The 26,639-nt window shown below is 36.0% G+C and overlaps 1 protein-coding gene across 7 annotated transcripts in view; it reads left to right on the forward strand.

The window, feature by feature from the left end:
• Positions 1 to 26,639, forward strand: part of PDE4D (phosphodiesterase 4D) — a gene marked incomplete at its 5' end in the record, with an annotated part of 1,035,071 nt that overhangs the window by 783,427 nt on the left and 225,005 nt on the right. The window lies entirely within an intron of this gene.

Consider the following 26,639-nt stretch of genomic DNA (forward strand, 5'->3'; position numbering starts at 1 on the left):
AGGGACCACAGAGAGTAACCTATAATCTAATTCTTCCCAATCCTCACCCCCTTTTTGGAAGTCGAACCGTTTTGCCAGTAACATTCTAGTCAAGTAAGGGCAAGTAAGGTCACGAAAAAATTGACATTGTTGGAAGCAATATCAGTGTTTACATGGTAAAAGATTTATTGAAGAGAGATTTTTTAAAAAACTGAAAAACAAAGTTTGAATATACAGAGAGAAGTAAAAGGAGGCAGATGTGTTAAAGTTATTCTATTATACTTTTATGGGTATTTCATGTAATTCTTAATCTTGTATCTCTGAGGTTAACAATGCCAGGATAATTGTCATAGCTCCCCCCCAAAATTGGATTGGAGTATTATGCGTGGAGGAGTGTAGGTTGAGACTGCAGTAGTCTACTGCAGGAACTTCAAGACATTTTGGCCAAAATCTTTCCCAGAAAACTTAACTGGGGTCACTAAACATTTTGAAAGCCACATGGCTTATGAAGCAGCTAAAATTCATGTTTTGAAATTTTAACCTCACTCCTCCCTGATCTCCCAATATATCTTGAGCAGAACTAAAAGTCATGACAACTGCTATTTACTAAGTGTTTACTATGTGACCCCATGCTGTGCATTTGACAAGAATTATCCCATTAGATCCCTGTCATAAATCCTATGAGGCACCGGTTATTATTATTGTTTAACAGATAAGAAAACTGATGTCAGGCCTCCCTGGTGGCACAAGGGGTTAGGACACAACCTATGAAGCTGTCCGCATCCACTGCATCATGAGTTCGATCCCCAGCCGGGGAGCTACCCACATGGTGTAGCAGACCTCTCCTGTCTTGCCTGCTGCTCCCCTCACCAGTGTATTTCAGTCAATCTGCCTATTCTGTACCCTGCTCTGTCTCTGGTGAATCCTCTCATTCCCCCACACTTCTGGCCTGTACCCCAGTTCTTATATGCATAAATACATCTTTTAAAAAAAAGAAGTTGGACATGAAAATGTCTCTTTTCGTTGTTGGAAAACTCCTCTGAATCTTCCAGTGAAGCAGCCCTCAGCAGGGATTGAATGGGAAAGGAAGGAGCCTGTGCTTGCACACACTGGGTACCTCAGTGTTAAGACTTTTCTCCATGTAACTTCCCTACTGGGGGCCACCTGGTAGTTCAATCTTACTGTCATCTCACTTTCAGCCTTTTCCTACCTCTCCAAATACCCTCTCCTCTAGTCCTAATGTGCATTACTTGTAATTTATAGATTTATCTTCACAGCTAAATCTCATCATTTTCCTCAGGCCCCAGACTAGGTAGGACTCCTGTTTAGTCTACCCTGCCAGTCTAGCTTGGCAAACTGAGCTTAAGCTTCTTTCTCTATATGTTTCTAGAAAGACAACAAGTCAAAAATGAGATCTGGTCAGATTTTTTTCCTGTGACCCTGAGTGTCACTTGAGGATGAACCTTAAAACATAAGGGTCTGGAAATACAGAGAATACAGTTAACTTACTGAATCAGACAATATTTCACAGTCTCTTGTATCTAAACATTTTGTTATGAATAGTTACTAATAAGAATATGTAAAAGCATAACTTTGCTATGATTAACTATATTGGGTTAACAGGTATGATTGAAGGTAGAATTAGCCACCTTAGAAGGAAAAATTAGATCACTAGACATTCTCTGAGGCTTTTTGCTTGGAAAAAAAATAGTCCCAATTGTTTATCCTGAGTCCTGTTGTTAAATTTGAATCTAATTGTATAGGAATCAGTAAATGTTTCTATGGTAATATAAAAACACAAACAAAAGATACCTCCTGTTAGCAAAATGCCCTTATAAGGGTGTTTTTAGAATTGAGAAAATCATTTTGCATACTTAGGGAAGAAATTATATCCTTACCTTAAAAAATCCATGTGAGGGCCAACATCTTTCTCATGTAAATAATAAAAGAATTAGAAAATCCCCATTGTTTACAACCAAGATGAGTAATCTTTTTCATCCATAGCAGTTAGTAGCCAGATGAAATACAGTATTGGGAGCTGGTGTGTTGGGACTTATCGAGAGAAAGGACTACCATCATTTGGCCATGTCCACCGGAGACATGCATGTAGGAACAATTCCCATTAAGTTAGCTTTTAGCTTTACCACACTTGTGGTCTTAAATATTCTGGAATGCTAACAGGTTAAGGCCTAATCCTCAATAAGAGAGGTGATTTGATTTGATTTGATTACCATACAAAACAATTTTTTGACCACTTACCCATTATGTCTGATGATATGTTTTTTGTTTTTGTTCATATTTAAAATATGCAACCTGGGCCTCTCTGGTGGCACAGCGGTTGAGCGCTGGGTTGCAAAGCTGCCCGCAGCCTCTGTTCAATCCCCGGCTGCTCCCCGGCCACCGGAGGAGGGTCCCACATGGCGCGCAGACCTCTCCTGCCGCCCTCTGCTCCCCTCAGCAGTGTGCTTCGGTCCTTCTGCCTGCTCTGCTCCCCGCTCTGGTTCTGGTGAATTCTCTCACCCTCCCGCGCTTCTGACTGTACCCAGTGCTTGTATAAATAAATAAATAAATCTTTTTAAAAAATTAAAAAAAAAAAGAATTTATCTCCCTCTTTTAAAAAATAAATAAATAAATAGATAGATAGATAGATAGATAGATAGATAGATAGATAAATAAAATATGCAATCCTTAAAGATGAATTTTATTTTTGGTAGCTCTTCTATTCATTGCAAAAGTAAAGGTGTACTTTTCATTGCTTCAGTTAACAATGTTTATTAAACCAGTTCTGTACCAGGTACTCTGGTGGCAGTTAGAGAGACAGTGATAACATTTATAGGCCTCACCTTCATAAAACTTGCAGTCTAGTGATTTTCTGAAGTATTCCTGAGGAGTAGTAGATTTCTACTTTTACCTCCTACTATATCCCTGGAATAATTTTTACTTTCATAATAAGGAGTACATTTACAGCTTAGAAGTATTTTAGATACTTCAGGAATCCAGTGGTGTACAGAATAGTTTTAATTTGAATTAAATTACTACTTGAATTTGGGGTGGGGTAATATGAAATAAATCTGGAGTATTTGATTTTTTTACACTAAAATATTTTCCCTGGACTAGAGGGATATTTTCATTCTAAATAAATTGTTTATTTAATCACCTCCTGACAAGGTTGTGTTAGCCAAGTTAAATATTTAAATTTATTTTATTTAAATAAACCTTAAGACCAATAGCCTCATTTTTATTTAAATGATTTTTCAAAAAATTTTAAAATAAAATGTATCAACGGTGAAATTTTAATGTAATTTTTCAAAATAAAATGTAGAAACTATGAAATTTTAATATATGTGGGGAGGGAACCTTAGAAAAAATATCTGGGAAGAACAGAATTTTAAACAAAATTATTTATAAAATTAATATTTAACATAATTTAATGCATTACCAAGATGTCTATCTTCACAGATGCTCTCCAAGAGACTTTTGTTTTTATGGATCCTAGTTAAAATTTACAAAAATTTTTGAGGGCTCTGTTTCACTATTAAGGAAAAAAAAAAAACATCTCCACAAATAACTGCTGCTGGCTTATTTGCCAGTTCTTTAAATAAACTTATTTTACTATTAACCATGATTGAGTACAGTTCTAGTCCCCTATTTGGCATGCAAAATCTCCAGCTGTAACTGCACTAATATAGGTAAGACCATTTAATCAAATCGGACCTCATAGAAACTTTTGAAAGAACTGCTAAACACCAGATTCCATGAAGAGAATTAGAAGAAAATGGAATTCTTGCCACTCTGTAGTTGAACACAAAGGATTTGCACCAGAAAAATACCATTCAACAATGGAAAATCTGTTGGACAACAAAATATCAAATTATTATTAAACTTTTACAGTGAACCCTAATACTCCATGACCTGCACTACTAATTTTGAGCTCAGTCTAACTTCAAAACATATCCTATTTAGTATACCCTGCCTTTTCACGACATAAGATGGGAAATTTCAAAACTCCTAAGACATTGTTTATAAACTTTATAAACTATGTCTATAAGATTTAATTGAATTTTCAATTGACTTCTAATTTGAATCTTTCACTCCTCCAAGCTTTATACCTAATTTATCTTCTCTACTAACTAGTTTTTGAAGGTTATTTTTTCCTTTTATGGTTTTAATTTGTTGACAATTTGACTTTCTCTGTAAACTGGTGGTAATTTTATGTAGAAAGCACAGTTTGTTTCTTTTAAATTTGACAGTGTGTCATTTCCTAACAGGGAAAAGTTGTCTGAATTTCTGATATTCAAAGAAAAATTTCAGATGATTCAGTAAACCAGAGAACTTTTTCAAAGCACCAAAAACAAATTAACTGCCATTTGTGTGTTAGTGAATGCATACCTAAAAAGATGGATGAGGAGTATAGACAGCCGACCTAAACATATAAAGTTGGGCCTCCCCAAATAAATTGCTCTAGGCATTTCTTCTTGTTCACTCATTTGCTTCCTAAATATTGCATGGGTATGATATATCCTATAAATTTAAATTTACATTAAAAAAATTTAGCTTTCAAGGCAAGACTTAAATACCAAGTGAATACCTTAGAATCCTCTGAAATATTTTCACATAAATGTTGATTTAATGTCTTGTTTGATTTTCTATTTTCATTAGTGCCCAAATTTAGAATATGAATCTTTTTAGGAGGAAAAAAATACTCTTAAGACAGCCTTATAAAATAAGTGACACGTGTTCTGTTTTAGGTAGACAGATAAAACAAAAGGTAGTACCTTTCATGTCAACTCATATTGGAGCTTGTGAGTTCTTATAAAGGGAATTATAGGTGGGAAAGGAAATTAATTCCCTGAAAATGTTTATGAAGTTTGATCTCAATCTTAGCAATTACTTACTTGTATCCTGAATAAATTCAGTCATAGTGGTGGGGGAAAGAAATATTCCTTCTAAAATATGGCATTATATGGTATTTGACTAAGAGGAATAATTGTTAGAAAATGAAGACTGGTTCCTCGCAATAATTCTGCTGATTTAACAAATATTTGTGGAGAAGTCTGAGTAACTCTGTATTGTTTTTCTAGTAGGAGGGTAGCTAGAAAGTTATGCTAGATGCAAAGATACTTAATCTAGAAGCTTTTAAAGAGAGTTCTTTTTCTCATTTATCAAAGAAACTCATATTTCTTTTACAAAAAAGAAAAATCCACTTAGTAAGTTTGACATATAGTAGCTATATATAGTTATATACTTATATATAGTGTATATATATATACTATATATGTAGTTACTATGTATAACTATATATAGTTAATTTTACTATATATAGTAAAAGTTAATGTCTAGTTTTATACCTTGATACCATTTCGATGTTGAACCTTATCTTCCTGACTGCAAACTCTTTCTGCTTCTTTAGGGGCTTAGGAAAACCTAGTTTGTGGTGACATAATAGGGCTTGAGCAATTGAATTCAAGGGCAGTTTGGTGTTGTCCACAGTGTGTACTAGAGATACAGGAGGCTTCTGAAGTCAGCTTGGGTTTAAAATGAGGCTCCTCCATTTACAACCTGAGTGATTCTGGACAAGAGCAAAACTGCTCATGGCATCTTGTGACGGTCAGATGAAAGAATGCATGGAAGGCTCTTGTGTGGCCCAGTGCTGGGCACATAGCAAACCAAGGGCATGTTAGTCATTTAGGATAACTAAGAGGGAAAAGCTATTAATATCTTCTTGTTCATGTTCTCTTGTTAGTTTTTAAAAACTAACAAGTTATTCTTTTTAAAAAAAAAAGATTTATTTATTTGTGCTTACAAGAACTGGGGTATAGGACAGAGGTATGTGGGGTGAGAGAATTCACCAGAGACAGGGGAACAGAACGGGCAGATTAACAAAATACACTGCTGCGGGGAACAGTGGGTGAGTCAGGAGAGGTCTGCTGCACCATGTGAGTTGCTCCCTGGCCGGGGATCGAACTCGTGCTGCAGTGGTTGTTGACAGCTTCATAGGTTGTGTCCTAACCCCTTGTGCTACCAGGGAGGCCCAAAACAAGTTATTCTTTGATACAAGTTACTAATCAAGGATGAAAGAATTTTAGCCATTTTCAAAAGGGTGTGTAATATGATGTCTGATTTTCACATAAAATCTTTCGTAAGTGAAATAATAATGGAAAGTTTACTGAGAACATGCCATAACAGTTCTAGGTAAAACCCAATGATTGTTTAAATATAAATATGCATACTCTTGACTCAACCTAAACTTATTTTACTAATTAAATTTACATAAATGTAGAAGAAATCAACTTCACTTCTAAAAGCTATATTGAAATCTTTGTTGACATAGTCTTCTTGAAAAATAAGTATTTTTTTCTAAATATTACAGTATTTAGCAATGTTACTTTTGGTTTAATTGTTAATACATAAATCCTGTCTATTTTAATAGTAGCCTTCCATGACACATGTATAAGATGACAGAAATATAATTGCTGTTTTATAGAAAATAATTCAATAAGACTGTTTAAGATACCTTTCTACAGTTTTGTATATGGTAGTTTCCATATATATTTTGAATAGACAAATACATATTTAGTATGCAATGGTGCCTTTCTTCGCTGGGCAAAATTTATCCAATGAATAAAATGATTCCTAATGCATTAAATTCAGTGAAAGAAGATACAAATAACTAGTTAAGAAGATAAAGAGAGTTAGAGAGAGAGAGAGAGAGAGAGAGAGAGAGAGAGAGAGAGAGAGAGAGAGAGAGAGTCTCCTGGGATCTACTTTAGTTGATGAGATGAGAACTGGAGGACATAATCAAGTAAACATCGGGGAGAAAAGGATTGTAGCAGGTACAAACACCTAGAATACCATGTAGGTATGAAAAGCAGAAAGAAAACCATCTTTTTCAATCATTTTAAAAAAAAGGAAAAAAAGGAAAGAATGATCTCTAAGATCTTGATACCTCTGACACTCACTTTCAGATTTCCAGTGCAAAGTTGGAAATCCTGACATGGCAGGTTCCCCACTGTCAAACCTAGTTTTGTGTTTTTGGCTGCGTTGTTTTCTACACATACCTGTCTCCAACCTCTGGTGCTAGAAGTCCTGAGTGCACTAATGAGCTGAGGTCAGAGAAAATGAACTTCGCCTAGAGATGGAAGGAAGGCCTCTGGAGTACAAATGCCCTACAGGATGTTGTTGCTGCTGCCAATCTCTCCTCTTTATTTAAAGACTTAAGACTTTTCTGAGAGTTAACTTGCTAGGGCATTTTATTAGTTTTAAGGTCTTTGCTTTCAGTGCCTCTTGCAACTATTCTTAAAAGTGATCACTAACATCTGTGTTTCCTCATAGCACATTTATCTAGTCTTTAAGGAGTAATTCGCCCACAAGCAACCCCTACTGAATTCTCTTTTTCTATGAGGACATGCAATTCAGAGTTTTAAGACTCTGTGAACTAAATTTACTTGGGATTTCAGTTCAAAATGTAATTAGTTAGGAGATAGATGTATGTAAAAATGTCCTACCAACTAACCAGAATGATTTTCCCAAAGGGTATATTGTTGGTCCTCAGCTTGCAGGGTAGAGCAAGGCCACTGTGACAACGTGAATGGTGCAAAAGACAGAAATTCCATCTGGAAACACTCTCAGGGAGACACATGTGGTGTTCTGTTCCCCAGCCACCCATGAGTGCTACATAAATGAGTTCTATCAAACAGAAAGTACACTTCTGACCTGTATTCACCAAACCCTGCCACCAGTCACCACAATCGTCATCCTGTATTCATCTTCCAAATTCTCAAGTATATCCTAGATCATAAAATGATGAAATCATGACAACAGTGCCAACCCAAAATAAGTAAGTTAAGGTTTTAGTGTGAAATATGCTATATAACATTCTAATTCTTTTGACAACCAAATGTTCACATAAAGACATGTGACATGTGGTATATGAATTAATTATATCTCAATAAAGCCGCCTAATGGTTGAAATACTGCTTGAAGTCTAGATAAATTTGCAGTAAAAAGAGCAAGATGCTCTTCGTGTACTGACATGTTGTGAAGTGAAAAATGCAAAGTGCAGAAGAACAAAAGTATAAAATGTGCTTCTTTTTGTGGAAAAGGGGGAGACTGAATAGAATTTATAGTCTCACTGGTTTACAAAAACAAACTCTAAGGGATATGCAAAGTAAGCTAATGAAAATAGATACCTGTGAATTTGAGTATCATCTTTTTAAATAATAATAATAGTAATAACTGTTAACATCACCTGGTAATAGCTTCCTGACAGCACATAAGAGATCTTCCTCACAACTACACAGCATGCCATGAGCATCACACAGAAATTGTTCAGGCAGTCCCACGCTGATTGACAGTTAGGCTATTTCTAGTCTTCTATTACAAAAGAGGCTGCAGAACATTTTTGTTTAAATTTATACACCTACTCAAGGATATATAGTTAGAACAAATTTTTAAAAAGGGAAGGAGTTGCTAGATTAAAGAGAGACAGTGTAAGAAATCCATAAGATAATACACCCCAAAGATACTCCTTAAATTTGTTGACAGCAGTAGCAGTTGTAAAACTCTGTTTAGTTGCAATTATTGAGCAAAATGCATTTTTCTTAAAAAATGAAATGGAGCCCTATGATTTTACCATTCTCTGTCATGAGAGCTTTAAAGAAACACAATAAGGTCCTTTTAAAAGAAATTCAGACAAAAACCAAGTGGTTTATTCTACGTAAGCTTTGGAACTTGAGCAAGAGAAGCCTCCTTTTAATAGGCAGGAATTTATTTGAATTCATTATGTGGTTTCCCAAATGCTGTGCACATTTAAGTGACCTTTCAGCCTCAAAGTAGAAGTCTCAGAGCATAGGGATGAAGGGAATCTCAGTTTCAATTGAGATAAATATCAACTGCCAAGACCGGGTTAGACTATTTGAATTCCAAGAGGCAAAAACCGTCATCAAAAGAAATGGAAAACATCAGGGGCAGCAATAAACTTGGAAAAAATTAATTGTGTGAGGTTTTGATGGTGCAAAGAGATATGATTGAGTGTTCATGGAACACAGGGCTATGTTGGGATGCGTTCCTCCCTTTACTTCTTCTCTCCCTCATCCTGGAGTTGTTTTGAGTGAGTCTATGTAATTGCACTGTCATCTCCACTTAAATGGACATAACTGGGCAGAGTAAACTGTTATTAAACGTGGTCAGGGAATGGTAGGTGTTAACTAACAACACATAATGATTGATAGAATAAGAGTTTTTTTGAGGAGCTTTATTAAGATATAATCCACATACCATACTACTCATTCATTGAAAGTGTACAATTCATTGATTTTTAGTATATTCACACAATGCTGCAACCATCACCATGATCAGTTTTAGAACATTTTACCAACTTAGATGAAACCCAGTACCCTGTATCTATCACCCTCCACCTCCTCCTCCCACCCTATTCTCAGCTCTAGGAAACTACTGATCTACTTTTTGTCTCTATAAGTCCATTCTGAATATGTCATGTAAATAGAATCATGTATTATGTGGTCTTTCAGGTCTGGCTTCTTTCACTCAACATCGTTTCCAGGTTTATGTATGTTGAAGCATGTGCCAATCAATATTTCATTCCTTTTGATGGACAAATAATATTCCATGTATGGATAAACCACATTTTGTTTAGTCATTCCTCAGTTGATAGATATTTGGGTTGCTTTTACTTTTAGTTATCATGAGTTACGCTCCTGTGAGCATTTATGTAAGAGTTTTCTTGTGGGAATATATTTTCACTTCTCTTGGACACTTTCCTAGTAGAGGAATTGCTGGGTCAAAAAGAACCTCTATGTTTAACTTTTGACTGTTTTCCAAAATGGCTGTACTTTCACTCTATTTCAATGTAGGTATATTTTTAAATGAAAAAAAATAAGTCTAAATATCCCCATTTATGTAAAAATGCAAAGGGTTTTGACATATCATGAATTCTCCTCACCAGAGTTTTTTCGTCATGGAGATGAGGTAACTACAAGTTACCTCACTATGGAGATGAGGTAACTCCAAGTTTAGTAATCAGAGGTAGAAGAAGGCTGAGTGCTCACTATTTTGAACTGGGGGGACTTTGTATCCACTGATCATTTTTCAACTGAAATAAGACTTTTTTAATGCATAAAAGCAGACATGTATTTTTGTTGGTACTTTCTGACACTATTTGCTAAGGCAGAGAGCTGTGCTTTGTATCCCTTATCTGCTCTAAGAGATGTCTGGTGCTGCAAAACCCACTTCTTGCCATCGGCCCAGTTTGATGTCATTTTTAGTTGTGAGGGCAAAAATAGAATGAATGCTCTTCTATCTTTAAGAGCGAAGGTATCATTTGAAAAATAGACATTGTTTGGTTCTTATTCTAAAATAATGTTTCCCGTATGTCTTATACAAATCAGTCCACATCAAAGGCAAAAAAGAAAAGAAAAAGGCTAGGATGAGTATCTGGGTGAACCCTAGGGTTGAGAAACAAGATACAAGTGGAAAACTAAGCATGAAATTTGCAGTGTTAACAGGCAGGGCTAGCCTTGTGGAGTCCTCCGCAGTGTGCTGCACAGCCTGTCCGAGTGTCATTCAGCCACTGAAAGGGTTAGTTGCTCCCACACAGGACCCATCGTGTAGCTCTGAGACAGTTTGGTATTTTGTTTACTCTCCTGTATTCTTCAAAACATCAGCTGTCTTAATGTGGATTTTTCTATTTCTCTAAGACAAACTAGAGTGATATGTGTTAAACAGACCAGAAGATTCTGATTTCTGCATTTAGCTGATTATCTTGCCCTTATTAAGTGATTGAAAAATACTCAGATCATTTGCTCGTTGATATATTCTTTCTTGCATTCAGTATTTATTGTCCATTCAGCACTACTAGAACTTACCAGTCACTCCTCACTGATGATGATGGCTTTTTCCATGGTGCCTAGAGGGCATGTTTTCTGGCTGGGAGGAGAATAGTTTATCATTCTTAAAGTTTGCTTTTAGAATTTTGAAAATTACATTCCTTTGGTTCATATAGTCCTGCTATAAAATAAAAAAGATAACATTCATGATCATATGAGCTTGGCTAAAAAATACAAGTATAAAAAGGTATTTTATAAAAATTGAATCTTTAGAAATCATGTAAAATAAATGGATTTTATCAGAAATTTATAAAACAGATATTCCTTAAAGTTAAAAAAATCTTTTTCAGAAAAATAAACCCACAAATGGAAATCAATACATATTTTTTTAATCATTGTCTACATCCTGCTGTGGGAACCAGGACTATATTAAATGTGGTAACTGTGTTTGGGGAGGGAGGAAGGTTGTTGATAGGATGAACAAAGGTGCTACCAGAACAATTACTGCATTCAATTAATTTGCTTATTAATCTCTTCCTGAAGAATTAGGGAAAAGTGTTTCTATATACCATTTTATTTTAATATGAAAATATCTTAAATCACAAAATGTATTCTTTTCAAATCATAATACATTTTCCCTTAGGCATGACTGTTGTTTATTTTTAGAGAAGACACTGACTAATCACAGAAATTTTTCAGAAATAGAGATTTTGCTGCCATGAGCAACTGGTAATTCATTTTCCAGAGTCAACAGAATTAACAAAGACTTGTGCATTATAAAAACCTAACAGTTTCTTCCCTTATCCAAAAAAGGGGCAAGATTATTTTGACATTTTTGTGTATAATGTGATTATACAATGTGACTCGACTATCAATAGTGATCTAATGGCAATTGCTAACGACATGGTTGAGTGGAGACTGTGTTTTCTGTAGTATGTTGGGAGCACAGATGCCCAGTGAGGAAGGCAATGGTAAGAATAGCTCTGATTATTTGTTCCTTTCTGAATCTCATTCCATACTCTCATTTCTCCATTTACAATCTGATAGTATGGATTAATCACTTCCCGTCATCATTCGGTCATTGATTGATAAGGCATTTGTGGAGGGGAAAGCAGTGACATTGGTTAGTCAAGCCAAGGCTTGCAGAGGTAGAGTCGCCTGCACGCTGTCACAGTGCCCTCTGCCTGGAACCAGAGCTCCAGTCGAGAATGCCAGACACCAGAGTCTGTGCCCTTGACCTCTCCACTGTACTGTCTCCAGGACAACATGCCTTGTGGAAAACTACTTGAACACAACATTTCAAATAACATACAGCACAGTACTAGCTTGGCACCAAGTCAAATATGAAACATGTTTTTCGCAGAGTCTAACTTCATTCTGCTTTTGAAAACTCCTTTGTATTTTATTCAACAAATATAAACATTATTAATTTAATATATAAAATATTGTTAATTTTAAAATTCTTGCCATATAATCTGCAAAATATTTACACTCAAGGCACTAACACCCACATTTTCTTTTATTAAAATAATTTTTTTCATAAAAAAGCAATTCCTATGTACTCTGGAATCTTTTAAAACTATAAAAAAGATAAGGACACAAGTACAAATTGCTCATAATCTCATTACCCCCAAAATAACTACTATAAATTCTTAGGTATTTTTTCTAGTATTTTTCTAAGCAAATATGGTACAAATACAAGTCATATGGATTGTATACTTGTACTATGAGCTTTTTAAAATTAAAATTTGTATCATGAAAATTTTCCCTCATCATTTAATATTATTTAAAACACCATTTATATGTGTGCACAATATTCTATCTTAAAAATATTTCATAAATGAAACATTTGTCTATTTTGGGGCATTTAGGCTACTTCTAATTTTCTCAAACATTGAAATATCAGCAAAAAACATCTTTGACCTAAATGTTTCCCTTATCTGTGATTATTTCCTTAGCAAGATAATTATGTCAAAGGGCATGAATATTTTAAGATTTTTAACACATATTGCAAAAATATTTCTAGAAAAATTCTATCAGATTACACTCCAAACAACACTGCTTCACAGTTCCTATATTACTGCCATCAGGATTTTTAGAATTAAAAATTTTATCTACACCTAAATTTAGTATAATATTTCACTGTTGTCAAACAGTGGATGAATATGTTTTTTGCATGTTTACTAGCCATTCATTTTCTGTGAATTTTCTCTTTGCCTATTAGCTGTTTTTCGGTTGTGGTTATATTATTTTTCTTATTGGTGAGAGTTCTTTACATATTACATATCTTTTTCATTTCACATTTATTATGATTATATATTCCAGTTTTTAGATCCCATGTACTTTTGTTTTATAATGTTGTTTTATTTGTTTATTTTTATTTTTTTTTAGAGGCATGTTTTATTTATTTATTTGTTTGTTTGTTTATTTTGTTTATACATGCACTGGGTACAGTCAGAAGCGCGGGAGGGTGAGAGAATTCACCAGAGCCAGAGCGGGGAACAGAGCAGGCAGAAGGACCAAAGTACACTGCTGAGGGGAGCAGAGGGCGGCAGGAGAGGTCTGCGCGCCATGTGGGACCCTCCTCCGGTGGCCGGGGAACAGCCGGGGATAGAACCGGTGCCGCAGAGCCTGCGGGCAGCTTTGCAACCCAGCGCTCAACCGCTGCGCCACCTGGGAGGCCCTATAATGTTGTTTTATATTTTCAAATTTATTGATTTTTTTTATAATTTATTTAACTGTATGTGGGATTTTTTTTCTGTAGAGCAGGTAACAATGAACTGTATTTTCTTTTTTTTTTTAAAGAATCTATTAAGATTTTTTTTTTAAGATTTATTTATTTATTTATACAAGCACTGGGTACAGTCAGAAGCATGGGAGGGTGAGAGAATTCACCAGAGACAGAGCGGAGAGCAGAACAGGCAGACTGACGAATTACACTGCTGAGGGGAGCAGTGGACGGCAGGAGAGGTTTGCGCACCATGTGGGACCCTCACCCAGTGGCTGGGGATTGAACTGGCGCTGCAGAGGCTGCAGGCAGCTTCACAACCCAGCACTCAACCGCTGTACCACCGGGGAGGCCCTGAACTGTATTTTCTTATAGATTTATATTTTACCTAATTCTTTCATCTCTTTGGATTTTTTTTAATATAAGGTAAAGATCCAAATTTAAGGTATTCCCAAATGGTTGACCATATTTTCCAGGACCATTTGTTAAATACTCTTTACTTTACTTAGTATTGTATATACAATTTTGTATATCATCTATTGTGTATACACTTGTCAGGTTAAAATGACATTTTACAATTAACATCTTAATAGAAATGGGAGGCAGGGGTATCCCTTGACAGAAATTTAACTAAATAAACTGTTACCTGTTTTCTAACTATTTTCATATTTGCCTTCTAAACCTTTATATTTCTTTTTTTTTTTTAGATTTTTTTTTAAAAGAGGCATGTATTTTTATTTATTTGTTTGTTTGTTTGTTTGTTTATACATGCACTGGGTACAGTCAGAAGCACGGGAGGGTGAGAGAATTCACCAGAGCCAGAGCGGGGAGAAGAACAGGCAGAAGGACCGAAGTACACTGCTGAGGGGAGCAGCGGGCGGCAGGAGAGGTCTGCGCGCCATGTGGGACCCTCCTCCGGTGGCCGGTGAGCAGCCGGGGATCGAACCGGTGCTGCAGAGGCTGTGGGCAGCTTCACAACCCAGCGCTCAACCGCTGCGCCACCGGGGAGGCCTAAACCTTTATATTTCTCATGTCCATTTGTTAGCCCCTATAGAAATCATTATCCTTTCTTGTCCCAGAGACTTGATTAATTAATTATAATAGCAAGTGACAAAATGAGAGAGATTGGACACGGGAGTGAGCCCTTTCAGTGGATAAAGCAGAGGTGGGGCCTGAGAGTAAGTGGGTGGGGGTGATATCTGGAAGCAGAAGCAGTGGATCACCTGTGGGCTGGAGGCAAGTGTCATCTGCTCAGACATAATGCAGTACCATCTAGCAACTGGTACCTGATAAAATGTAACAGTGTACTAGTAAATGGCTCAGAGCAGGCGATTCTTAGAACTCTGCCCAGGTTCTGTACTTATTAAATTAGTTGCTGGTTGAGAGACTTCATTTTTTCCCCCCTCTTCTTAACCTTGTATCAATTAAGGGTAGACTTAGAGCTAAGTGGTTAATGCATTCCAGATAAGATTGTCAGTTCTTTTCATTTTTTTTTTGAAATGCAGAATCACATTCCCCACTTAAAGTTTAATTTCTAAAATATTTGATCTTTGTTTCAGATTTTCAGAAAACAAAATCTTTATTTTCAGATTGTGTGTTTCAGTGCGTTAAAATCTCTGATGTCTTTAATTCCTGTGTTAAAGTAGCCAGTGATCCAAATTACAGTCACTACAATATACATGTATAGTATGCACACACACACACACACAAACACGTATATACACATCTTGAGAACATGGGTGTTCTCATGTCATTAGAAAAGTTCTTTATGAGAATTCTGTGGCAAAGTTATGAAACCTGTAATTTTCACACTTTGAAAATGCTTTTGTATTGCATACCTCAAAGAAAGAATCGTATTTTAATTAAAAGAGTGGATAGTTGAAAATTAGTTCTTTGATGTATTTCCTAGAATTTAGCTTCGTAAATATTTTGCTATAAGAAGATAAGTATGTATGCCTTCATTTCTTTATTCATTAAAAGAACTAAGCAAGAGGTATGTACTAAAACCCTCAAAATGTATGCAAATAATAACGAATAAACTCATATGACATGTTTTCTATATAAAATTAAAATTGATGGTCTTCCATCTGTATTATGCATCTGAGTTAGAAATATAGGATTCATCACAATGTTGTGTTCTAATGGGATTGTTTACTCTGTGTCTTTATTTAAGAGCACTTACTAATTTAACAAGCATTACATGACACATGCCATGAATTGGCTCAGTTAGCATGACTGTGAGATAGTATTATAAATCAGCTGGTTTCACAGTCACTGATTAGCTAACTTTGTTTCATAGCGGAAGTATTTCTTTCAATTAGATTATGATTCCTTTTATGATTAAATGAAATCAAGTATATGGAATAATTTTAAAAGTTATACTATAATGCTATGCCACTCTATGCATCTGTGAATGTAGGTGGTTTTATAAACAAAATGTATAATATAAATGTTATAGCTTTCAACTGATAGAATTTTTGCAAATTAGAGATTCCTACCCCAAAACATATACATACACATACACACATACTGTGATAGAGTATTTGGATGATATAAATGTGTATTTGAATGATATAAATATTTAATTTTTAGAGCTCTGACAAAAACATACTTTCATTTTATCTGAGTAAAGATATGTGTCTGTAACTAATGGAATGACCGTTGACTCCAGATCGTTGACTAAGTTGTTCAGGTGTTTACTTTTTATTAGTACATTGACAAACATATAGATTCTCCCAAGGAGGAATAACCATGTAGAATATTCTCTAATGATTACTCTTCCCTCAATAAGAGTACTCAAATAAAAGTTATAACTCTATTAGTAATCATGATTGAAAATATCATATAAGTTCTGTATGTTCCCCCTCTGGTGATCAGTTTTTGTATCAGATTTATTAAGATCAGCTAGGTTTTGACTAGAGCTTTAACATTCACCACTATTATTTAATAAGAGATGAAAGACTTAGTGGATAATTATCTTTTTTTGGACATTTATTTGTTTTTATTAGGATAGTGTGTAGGAATTATCAGCATCATTCTTTGTAGATTTTTCCTTTTTAAATATTATCTCTAAAGTCAAACTCTCTTTCATTGCAAAACCTAACCACACATAGAGCCTACAGTGAAGCAAAACGGGGAGTGAAACATGTTTATTGCCATTGGTTTAAAAAAAAACCTCCCAATATTTAAAAAAAGAAAAAATGGGTACCTTTCTGAATAGATGCCATTGTGTTGTTCAAACAAAGCTGACTCTGTGGAAATGGACTGCTGTGTCTTTGACTAGTGAGCTTTGTACCTGAGCAGAACTCATCAGGATCAATGATGGACTTTCAAAATTTTAGCTGTTCTTTAAGCAGATACAGTCCCAACCTTAAATATATCTAAAATAGGTGTAACATTTTAGATATACACATATGTGTGTATTATATATGTAGATATATACATATATTTCATCTCTCTCTCACTCACACACACACACACACACACACACACACACACACACACACACACACTTGTTTGATCGGGTACTTCTATTCCTTGAGAGGCTTTTGAGAGGCCAGAAATCGTCTTATTTATGTAGCACAAGGGAAAAGAGAGCAAATTTAATTCTATTCAGTATTTGCAACATGCCTGGCTGGTCTTTATGCTTTTCTCATACTTTTCTCACCCAACCGCCCTGTGTGGCATAGTACTGTTGACATTTACAGGTGATACATCTAAGATACAGAGAGACTAAGAAATTTACCCAAAGGGATAAAACATTTGGCAAAACCAGGATTTGAGCCCAAGTCTCAAGTTTCCAACACTGAACCACCAACCTACCCAGACCTACATACACAGACTATTCAGTTGAGAATAAAGTTTTAATGAGACCAGTTTTGCCAACTTAATGTAAACGGAAATATTTGTTAAGATACTTTGCAAACTCAAATGGTTTATTACCAATTTTATTTTTCACTTGAAGAAGCATTTTCTCTCATAGCCGGCGTTACAGTTATAAAAATAAATTAGAGGTAAACAGATAACAGTTTTCTGGATGCCTTCACGTCTGTGAGCCTTCCATGGATCCCAGAAGGAAAAAATATGCTGCAAGGAGGCGTACGTGATATTGCTTATTTAGAGATCCTTTGACCACTTATTTATAATATCCAATTACAGCCTATGTTACTTTCCTTTTTTAGGCAATAGCACACATCATTTGGCCATTATGTTGGTGGAAGCCAAAACATTGCCTGCCACTTCCAATATGTCCTTGTTTGCCCAAGCTCATAATTGTGGCATTTGAGTTTGGAGAGCTACTCTGACTGTACAATTATTGCCAAAGTCACCATTGATGGCAAGGCCTGTGAGGCCTGCTTCAGAGGCCTTTTAGCAAATAACCTAAAACAGACATGTCACTTTATATCATGACGTTTTCCAAAAATAGTTTCTCATTGAATTATTTTGTGATAACACCTTTTTATGGATACAAAATAAACATGTTCATTAAGGAAAACAAGAGAAGTACAGAAAAGTACATGTTATAAAATACAAGTAACCTGCAGTTGCAACATCCAGAGAGAGCCATCATTAAAACACTTTGGTTTATTTCCTGCAAAAATTTTTCAAAGCAGATACACTAACACAAACATTTAAACAATATACATGTAATGAAATTACAATAGCAATAACCATAATAGCGTCAGGCATGCATGCATATAACGTATATGTACAGAAAGATAAAATTGGGTCACAGAAGATTAAACATTTGGAAGAGGCTGGTTGCCAAATATAATCTACTGTTCTGTGCCAGGTGACTATAAATCATATACAAGTATGTATCATTTTTCTTTTTCCATTTCACTTACATACTAAGCAATTTTTCCATGTTATTTAGAATTTTAGTAGAGCTTGATATTCTCAAAGTGGCACAGGAATCCATGTTACCTATAATAAAATAATTTATTTTGCAATTCTTTAAATGGTTGGGCATTTAAATGTTCCCCTTTCTCCCCCGTTATAAATGGTTCATTGAACATTTTATTAAAGAAATTTTAGTCCATACATGTGATTGATTAATTAGGCAAATTCTTGGAAATGCCATTGCTATGTCAAAGAATTTAAATGTTTATAAAGCTCTCAGTACATACTATGTTGCCAGATTTTATTAAAACATGTTTAACTGTAAAGAGCTACTCTTTTGCTCTTTATTTTTTAAATATTTTATTTTATATAATTCTTAAATCATTTTTCATATTTGCACAATGTATACATTTTCATTATGGTTATACTCCCCATACAATTGCACCCCCCCTTATTTTGACTCTAGCCCTTCCTCTCCCCGCCCTTCCCTCTCCCTCCCACCCCCGTAGTATGTCTCTGATTTATAGTTGCTTGTTGATTTTGATTTTTACTTTGTATTGATTAGTCTTTTTCCTGGTCTCTTATTTAAGTTTTCTAAATTCCTGCTATGAGTGAGACCATCCAGTATTTTTCTTTTTCTTTCTGACTTATTTCGCTGAGCATGATCCCTTCTAGCTCCATCCATGTTGCTGCAAACTGCATGTGTTTATCTTTTTTTGATTGCTGAGTAATATTCCATGGTGTATATGTACCACATCTTCTTGATCCAGTCATCTATCTTTGGGCATTTGGGTTGTTTCCATAAATTAGCTATTGCAAATAGTGCTGCTATAAACATAGGTATGCAGGTGCCCTTTGGATTTAATGTTTCTGTGTCCTTTGGGTAAATACCTACGAGTGGAATTGCTGGATCATATGGAAGCTCTATGCTTAGTAGGTCAAGAAATCTCCACACAGCTCTCCATAGTGGTTGGGCCAATTTGCACTCCCACCAACAGTGCAGGAGAGTTCCTTTTTCTCCACATCCTCGCCAACATTTGTGTTGCTAGTTTTTTTAATATGTGCCATTCTTACTGGTGTAAGATGGTATCTCATTATAGTTTTAATCATCAAAACTGCATGGTATTGGAACAAGAACAGACACATGGACCAATGGAGCCAAATAGAAAATCCAGAAATAAACCCACAGATTTAGGGTCAACTAATCTTTGACAAAGGAGCAAAGAATATGCACTGGAGCAAAGAAAGTTTCTTCAATAAATGGTGCTGGGAAAACTGGGTCGCTACATGCAAAAGAATGAAGCTTGACTACTATCTAACACCATGCACAAAAACCAACTCAAAATAGATTAAAGAACTAGACCTAAGACCTGAAATCATAGAAGAAAATATAGGCAAAACACTACATGACATGCACCTCAAAGACATCTTTACAGACACATCGCCCAAAGCAGTGATAGTGAAGGCAAAGATAAGCAGCTGGGACTACATCAAATTAAAGAGGTTCTGAACAGCAAAAGAGATAATAACCAAAACAAAGAGAAACCCCACTGACTGGGAGAAAAATTTGCACACAACACTAATGATAAAGGACTGATCACAAAAATCTACAAAGAGCTGATGAGACTCAACAAAAACAAAGAAAATAATCCATTTAAATCAATCAATCAGTCAATCCATCCATCCATCCATCTTAAAAACAAACAAACAAAAAAAACTTTTAAAGAAATATTATAGAGGGCCTCCCCTGGTGGCGCAGCGGTTGAGGGCTGGGCTGCGAAGTTGCCCGCAGCCTCTGCAGTGCCTGTTCGATCCCCCGCTGCTGGGCGAGGGTCCCACATGGTGCGCAGATCTCTCCTGCTGCTCCCATCAGCAGTGTATTTCAGTCCATCTGCCTGTTCTGTTCCCCACTCTGGCTTTGGTGAATTCTCCTACCCTCCTGTGCTTCTGACTATACCTAGTGCTTGTATGTATAGAGAGATAGAGATAGATAGAGAGAGAGAGAGAGAGAGAGAGAGAGAGAGAGAGAGAGAGAGAGAGAGAGAGAGAGAGAGAAACAAAACAAAACAAAAGAAATATTATAGAAAGTTTCTCTTTTTAAAAAAAAATTATTTATTTATGCATACAAGAACTAGGGTACAGGCCAGAGGTGTGGAGGCTGAGAGGATTCACCGAGACAGAGTGGGGAACAGAACAGGCAGAATGACTGAAGTGCACTGATGAGGGGAACAGCCGGGCGAGTTAGGAGAGGTATGCTGTGCCATGTGAGTAGTTCCCTGGCAGTGGATTGAACTCGTGCTACTGTGGCTGTGCAAAGCTTCATAGGTAGTGTCTTAACCCCTCGCACCACCAGGGAGGCCCAGAAAGGCTCTTTTTTTAAGAGCAAAAATATGTTTTTTAAGTCTGAATTTTTATAAGATTTTATCCAGATTCTCTACAGTGGGCCATATATAAGACAGTGGCACAAAAATTAGTCTTCCAACCCCGGCCAAAATTGACTACATTTACGTTACCAATTCAGTAGAGAAATTTTTGGAGCGTCTCTATTGAAATAACTTCAATCTTTGAGATGATTTTTAGTTGGGGAACTTTTCATTATTTCTCTTAAAGGCTGTGATGTATTTTGACTTTCATAAGTAGGGTGTCTACAGTTAGAACAAAAGTCATTTTATTCAATCTGATTCATGTAGCAGTATCATGTAATGGAATTCATGCTTTACAGACAGGGGTTTTCCAATAATGCTGTATATAAGAAATGGGGTGTGTGTGTGTGTGTGTGTGTGTGTGTGTGTGTGTGTGTGTGTGTGTTAATAAACAGAGAATCCCAGGCTTCATCCCTAAAACTCCAGTTAGGAAGTACTAGCTAAGATCTAGACGTTTTCATTTTAGCAAGTACCCCAGTTAATCCTGAGGTAGATGGTACAAGGTCACACTGTAAGCAATACTGGCATAAAGATTAAGAATCTGATCTTTGTGCTTTGACACTAGTATTACATCTGTGTGTGATTTATGTAACCTCTCCATCTCAGTTTCCTTATCCATAAAGAAAGGAAGGATAGACCAATTTCCTACACCTGGGATTGTTGTGGCAATTAAATAAAACAAGCCATGCAAAAGAATTTAGCATAATCTTGAGCACATAGTAAATATTAAATGCTATTTAAAGAAAATGTCTCTTTAAAGAAATGTTATAGAGAATTCCCTTTATTTAAAGAGCAAAAATGTAATTGGTTTCAATTTAAATCTGAATTTTCATAATAGACACTCATATTACCTCTCACACTGATGTCATTATTCTGCATGGGCAAATTTAAATATGTGACTACAGATTTTGGCATTTGTTGGTGAATTGTTGATTGTGGTATTTCCTGTTGTCCCTTCTGACATGGCTAAATTCTATTTACTTTAATATTTTCCTCTTGTCTCCACCCATATACACCACTGGAGTTGAACTTGAAATGAGATCAAAAGCAGCCGGAGTACCCAGAGGGTTTTGTAAAACCAGTTGAACAAGTATCAGTGAATGTTGTTGAAAATAAAATAGTGATTCTGCTGCTCACCTGCTCAGAGACCCCATAAAGAAGTGTAGGTTCTCGGTTCACTGCAGAGCTGTTATCTGTACCTTGTATTGAGCACAGCAGGCACTTTCACAGCCAACCAAGCACCAGGTTCAGCAACAAAGTCTGTTAAAAAAGATTTTCTAAAGTGAATATTGAAGTCCATGTATAGAATATTCACTCAATAGACAGTTATTAAGTTCCCATGGTGTCTGAACTGTATTAGGTACTGGAATATAGAAATGAATATAGTAAATATTCTAATTTTATGATTTTCTGCGATAATATCACTGAATATAAAACTACATAATAGAAGATCTTCAGCTAATAGTCAATGTTTGTCTCCAAGATGAATGTACCTGCAATTGTTGTATGCTAGATATCCTAACCATTTTTAGATGTACTAACTTGACTGAACAATCTACTGGACTAAAATAGGGTACTTTCAAGCACAAGTCAAATGTCTTGAAAGAAAATATCATGACACTAGCAAAGTCTCTAGATAATCCCAAAAGAAAAGCCCTCTCAAAAGCTTACTTCTTTCAAGTCATATTTAATTAAATCACATAACTGAGACATTCCCTTGAGTGTCAGTAGAATTTCTCCCAGAGCAGTGACTTTGTCAAGCCAAGTTACCCTCCCTCCTGCTTCATGAAAAGAGACAGCATTTATTGAGAGTTCAGTGTATGTCGGTCCTTAAGGTGGGCATTTAAATATTCTCTCATGAAAAACTTTCAACAGTCCTTTTTTTAACAGGTAGAACCTTGTAAAGAATATGCGGAGAGCAGAACAATAGCCTTTTATAAGGGTCAGGCAACCAAGAAGCTGTTTTCCCTTTCGGTCAAGTGCAGAAAGCTGCCATTGCTGCCAAGTTCTCGGTTGTAGCTGGTACAGGCTGGTGCTCCTTAGAAAGAACAAGGAATGTGGCTGGACCCATTGTCCTGCCTGCTCCGGGTCAGGCAGGGTAGCAGACCTCGTTGTTTCATGCTCTTTTATAGACAGTGATTTAAACTTAAAGGGGGTCTTCTTGTGTTTATACTAAGTGGATTGTCCTTATAGTTTTGAACTTTGTCCCCCTTTCATGGCAGACATTTTTAGCCGGCTATCTATCCACCAGGATTTGCAACCTCCTTAAAATAATAACAATAACATTTTGCAAATGCTTAATTAAGTGTCCCACCATGTGATATGGCACTTCACATGCTTTATATCATTTAAACTTCGTTATGTTCCTACCAGATAGTTATGTTTTTATTTTCATTTTGAAGATAAGGTGGTTTATAACTCTACAGTAACAAAGTTGTGGCTTTAATCCAGGCTATCTGATTCTAAAGCCTTTGGTCTTAACCACTGGTCTATATTAAATTTTCTGGAATTATATCCAAAGGGGTGTGTGGGGAAGTGAGATATGTATGTGTGTGTGCTTATGATTTTTTTCTGAAGGCTCACATTAAATAGTTTAATTACATTAAGTTATTTGATTCTTAAGGGATCTCTGATCTCTGAAGTTTGAATCTCTCTGCGTGTATTTATGAATTTTAATTAGAATGACCTGAGCATAAATAATCTGTTCCATACCTGTTGGGTGTCTGTACCTGTGTTACCAAGTGAATTACTTGGTTAACTCATCAGGAGGAGCCGTGGGTCTCCAGCTGACAGCCCAGTGCTTTACAGATGTGCTATTCATTAATTACCATTACCACTTGAGCACATCTCTCCTCATGAAAAACATCAGGTTTGGCTTTCAAAATAAAACCTGTGTCACTCAACAAATACCTAGAGAACTTAGAAATCTACAAGAACATAAGAAGGAATGAGCTCAGGGACAAAGTAGTAATACTACATTTGGAACATTCCACTTGATCTTATCTTGCTAAAATAAAACTGGCATGTTACTCTAGGCATAGAGTAGAATATGCTATTTAATAATAAAGAGTTTCCAACTAGTTTATAGTAGTGATACTACTTTTTTTTTTTTAACAGGATCAAACTCCTGTCCTCTGTGCTTTAACAAAGGCACAGATAATAAAAGAAAAGATCTTAGAGTCAAAGTGCCAAAATTCTGATAGAAACTGTAAATATACTAAAATATATATATATATATATATAATTGGACTGTCTGAACTTAGGAGATTGGCTGTTATTTTTAGTGCCTAGAAAGAGTACAGATGATATTTTCATTAGTGTTACACTGACCTCAAGATGCATGCAATGAGTCAAATTTAGAGCATCTTATTAAAATATCAGAGAAATATATAGGAAATCCAATATACTTAAAGGGAACAGACTCAGGAGGTATTTAACATTTACCCAATACACAACATTTTGAAACACTACTTTAAGTGCTTAGTGTTTTTTTTATCCCATTTTGATTTTCTGAATATGAGTGTTTTTCAGCAAGGGTGAAACCTCAGGCTCAGAGAGCCTAAGTAGCTTTGCTTAAGGTTCCAGAGCTGGCAAGGAACAGAGTCTGTTCAAATCCAGATCTGATCCCAAAACCCATGGGGAGCAAAATCACATTTGGGGATCTCTTCATCAGCCACATCAGTGCTTTAATAAGGCAACAATGGACCTTAAAGAAGCAATGAAGTCGGGGCCTCCCTGGTGGCGCAGGGGGTTGGGACACAAACTATGAAGCTGTCCGCAGCCACTGAGCATGTGTTCGATCCCCTGGCTGGCCAGGGAGCAACCCATACAGTGCAGCAGACCTCTCCTGACTTGCCTGCTGCCCCCCTCAGCAGTGTATTTCGGTCAGTCTGCCTGTTGTGTTCCCCACTCTGCCTCTGGTGAATCCTCTCACCCCCCACACCTCTGGCCTGTACCCCAGCTCTTGTATTAATAAATAAATAAATCTTAAAAAAAAAAGAAGCAATGAAGTCTAATGGGTATGAGCACAATGTTCAAGTAAATTACTTCTCTGAGCACCTTTTCTTTATCCAACTCAATAATAAAAATCAAATGTGATGATGGATGTGAAATGGACAATAGTACAATTTTTGTTGTTACTATCTCTTGTTATTTTTGTGTTACCCCTGGAAAAGGGCCTGTTAAACAGGTGGAACTGCCATGCATCGTGTATAACCTACCTGAGGACTGTGTTGGGAGAGATCACCTTTAGGAACTTCTAGGTTATCAACTCTAAATCTGTTAGAATGCAGTCGTGGAGAGCAGGGTTAAGGAAGGCTTGACAGTTAGGTCTTCAATGATGAGACGTTTCAGCAAAGTCATCAGTCTCCAACACAATGAAAGATACTAAAGACCATCTCAGACACATCAGTCAAACGATAAGCCTCCAGCAAAGTATATGAATCCCGTGTGTAGATATAAATGCTGTGACCCCAAAATTGTTTGCCTGTTTTACTTTACCAAACAGAACTCCAACAAGGAGATAAGAAGAACTGGGCTTCTGTGGTTCCTCTCCTGTGCTTACCATTGTTTAACCAGTATTTATTTTGGTTACAGGAAGATCTGACCTTTCAGAAGCAACTTAATCTCCACCATTCCAAAGATAACCTTTCCGAGGTAGCTCAACATCAGTAGAAGCCATAAAACATTATCTCTGTGTAACAAATATCTCAGGTTTCTAGCTATTTCCAAGGACATTAATCTCACATGATTAGACATCTTATTGTCAAAAATACCTTTGTTCTTATCTCACACTATATATAGGAATGGTGAATGAAAGAGACTATTATGTTTTGTTAGATCTATGTTGACATTCCAGATCGCATATATTTTTGTGATTGTGATTTTTAGTTAGTTCAAAATGTACATGAGAGATCTCAGGTGAAAGTCTTTAATATGGCATTCAAGAGGAATAATTCTGATTGAAAGGAACAGTTTCTAAAATACAGCCTCTTTTTTTAACTTCTGGTTCTTTGTGTTTGGTGGTAGGGAATGAAGAGAGGCAGAGGCAGATTTTGTTGTTTGAATACCTTTTGTTTAACAAAAGTCAAATGACTGTTTTTCCCTGCTCCATTAATAAATGCATGAGAGCTGATACGTCATTGTGTTTATATACAAAATTCACACTCACAGTTCAATTTCTGTAGATATATGAGTTGTCATCTATTATCCAAACATTTATCTAATTACTGTTGAGAGATACTACTACATAGAGATGACAATGTTACGGTGTTAATTTTGTTTCTGTTTTGTAAGAGGTATTAATGCATTTGGTCTAGAAGTACAAAGGCAAAGTTTTTCACCTTGTGCTTAGCATGCCTTTCATTAGCTAAGTGCCTCAGTGACACAAGAAATAGTCGGTACTTATGTGGTTCTAATCACACACCAGGCCCTGTTCTAAATACTCTTTTCTCCATTTCATGGAAGAGGAAATTGAGTCATGAAAAGGTTGAGTAACTTGGCCAAGTTCACATGCGTAACCAGAGAGAGTCAGGTTTTGAATCCAGTTGTCTAGACTATGTGTCTTAATCACCATCGCAGAATGCCTTTTGATGCTTATCTCTGAAGAGGAAAGTTAAATTCACAGAAACAAATGTACCCTCAGCACGTAGGTATATATACAGAAATCAGACCCAATAACAGAATGACCTCAAAGTTAAGAAAGCAGCATGTAATGAGTACTTGCTCTTTGTACTGGAGAAGTACATTAAACTTTTTTTATTTTTGTGTTCAAACACACACATACCTTTATGAGGGCAGTACTGTTCACGCAATAGAGGAGAA

The sequence above is a fragment of the Talpa europaea genome (assembly GCF_964194135.1).
Source record: "Talpa europaea genome assembly, chromosome: 5".
Classification (NCBI taxonomy): domain Eukaryota; kingdom Metazoa; phylum Chordata; class Mammalia; order Eulipotyphla; family Talpidae; genus Talpa; species Talpa europaea.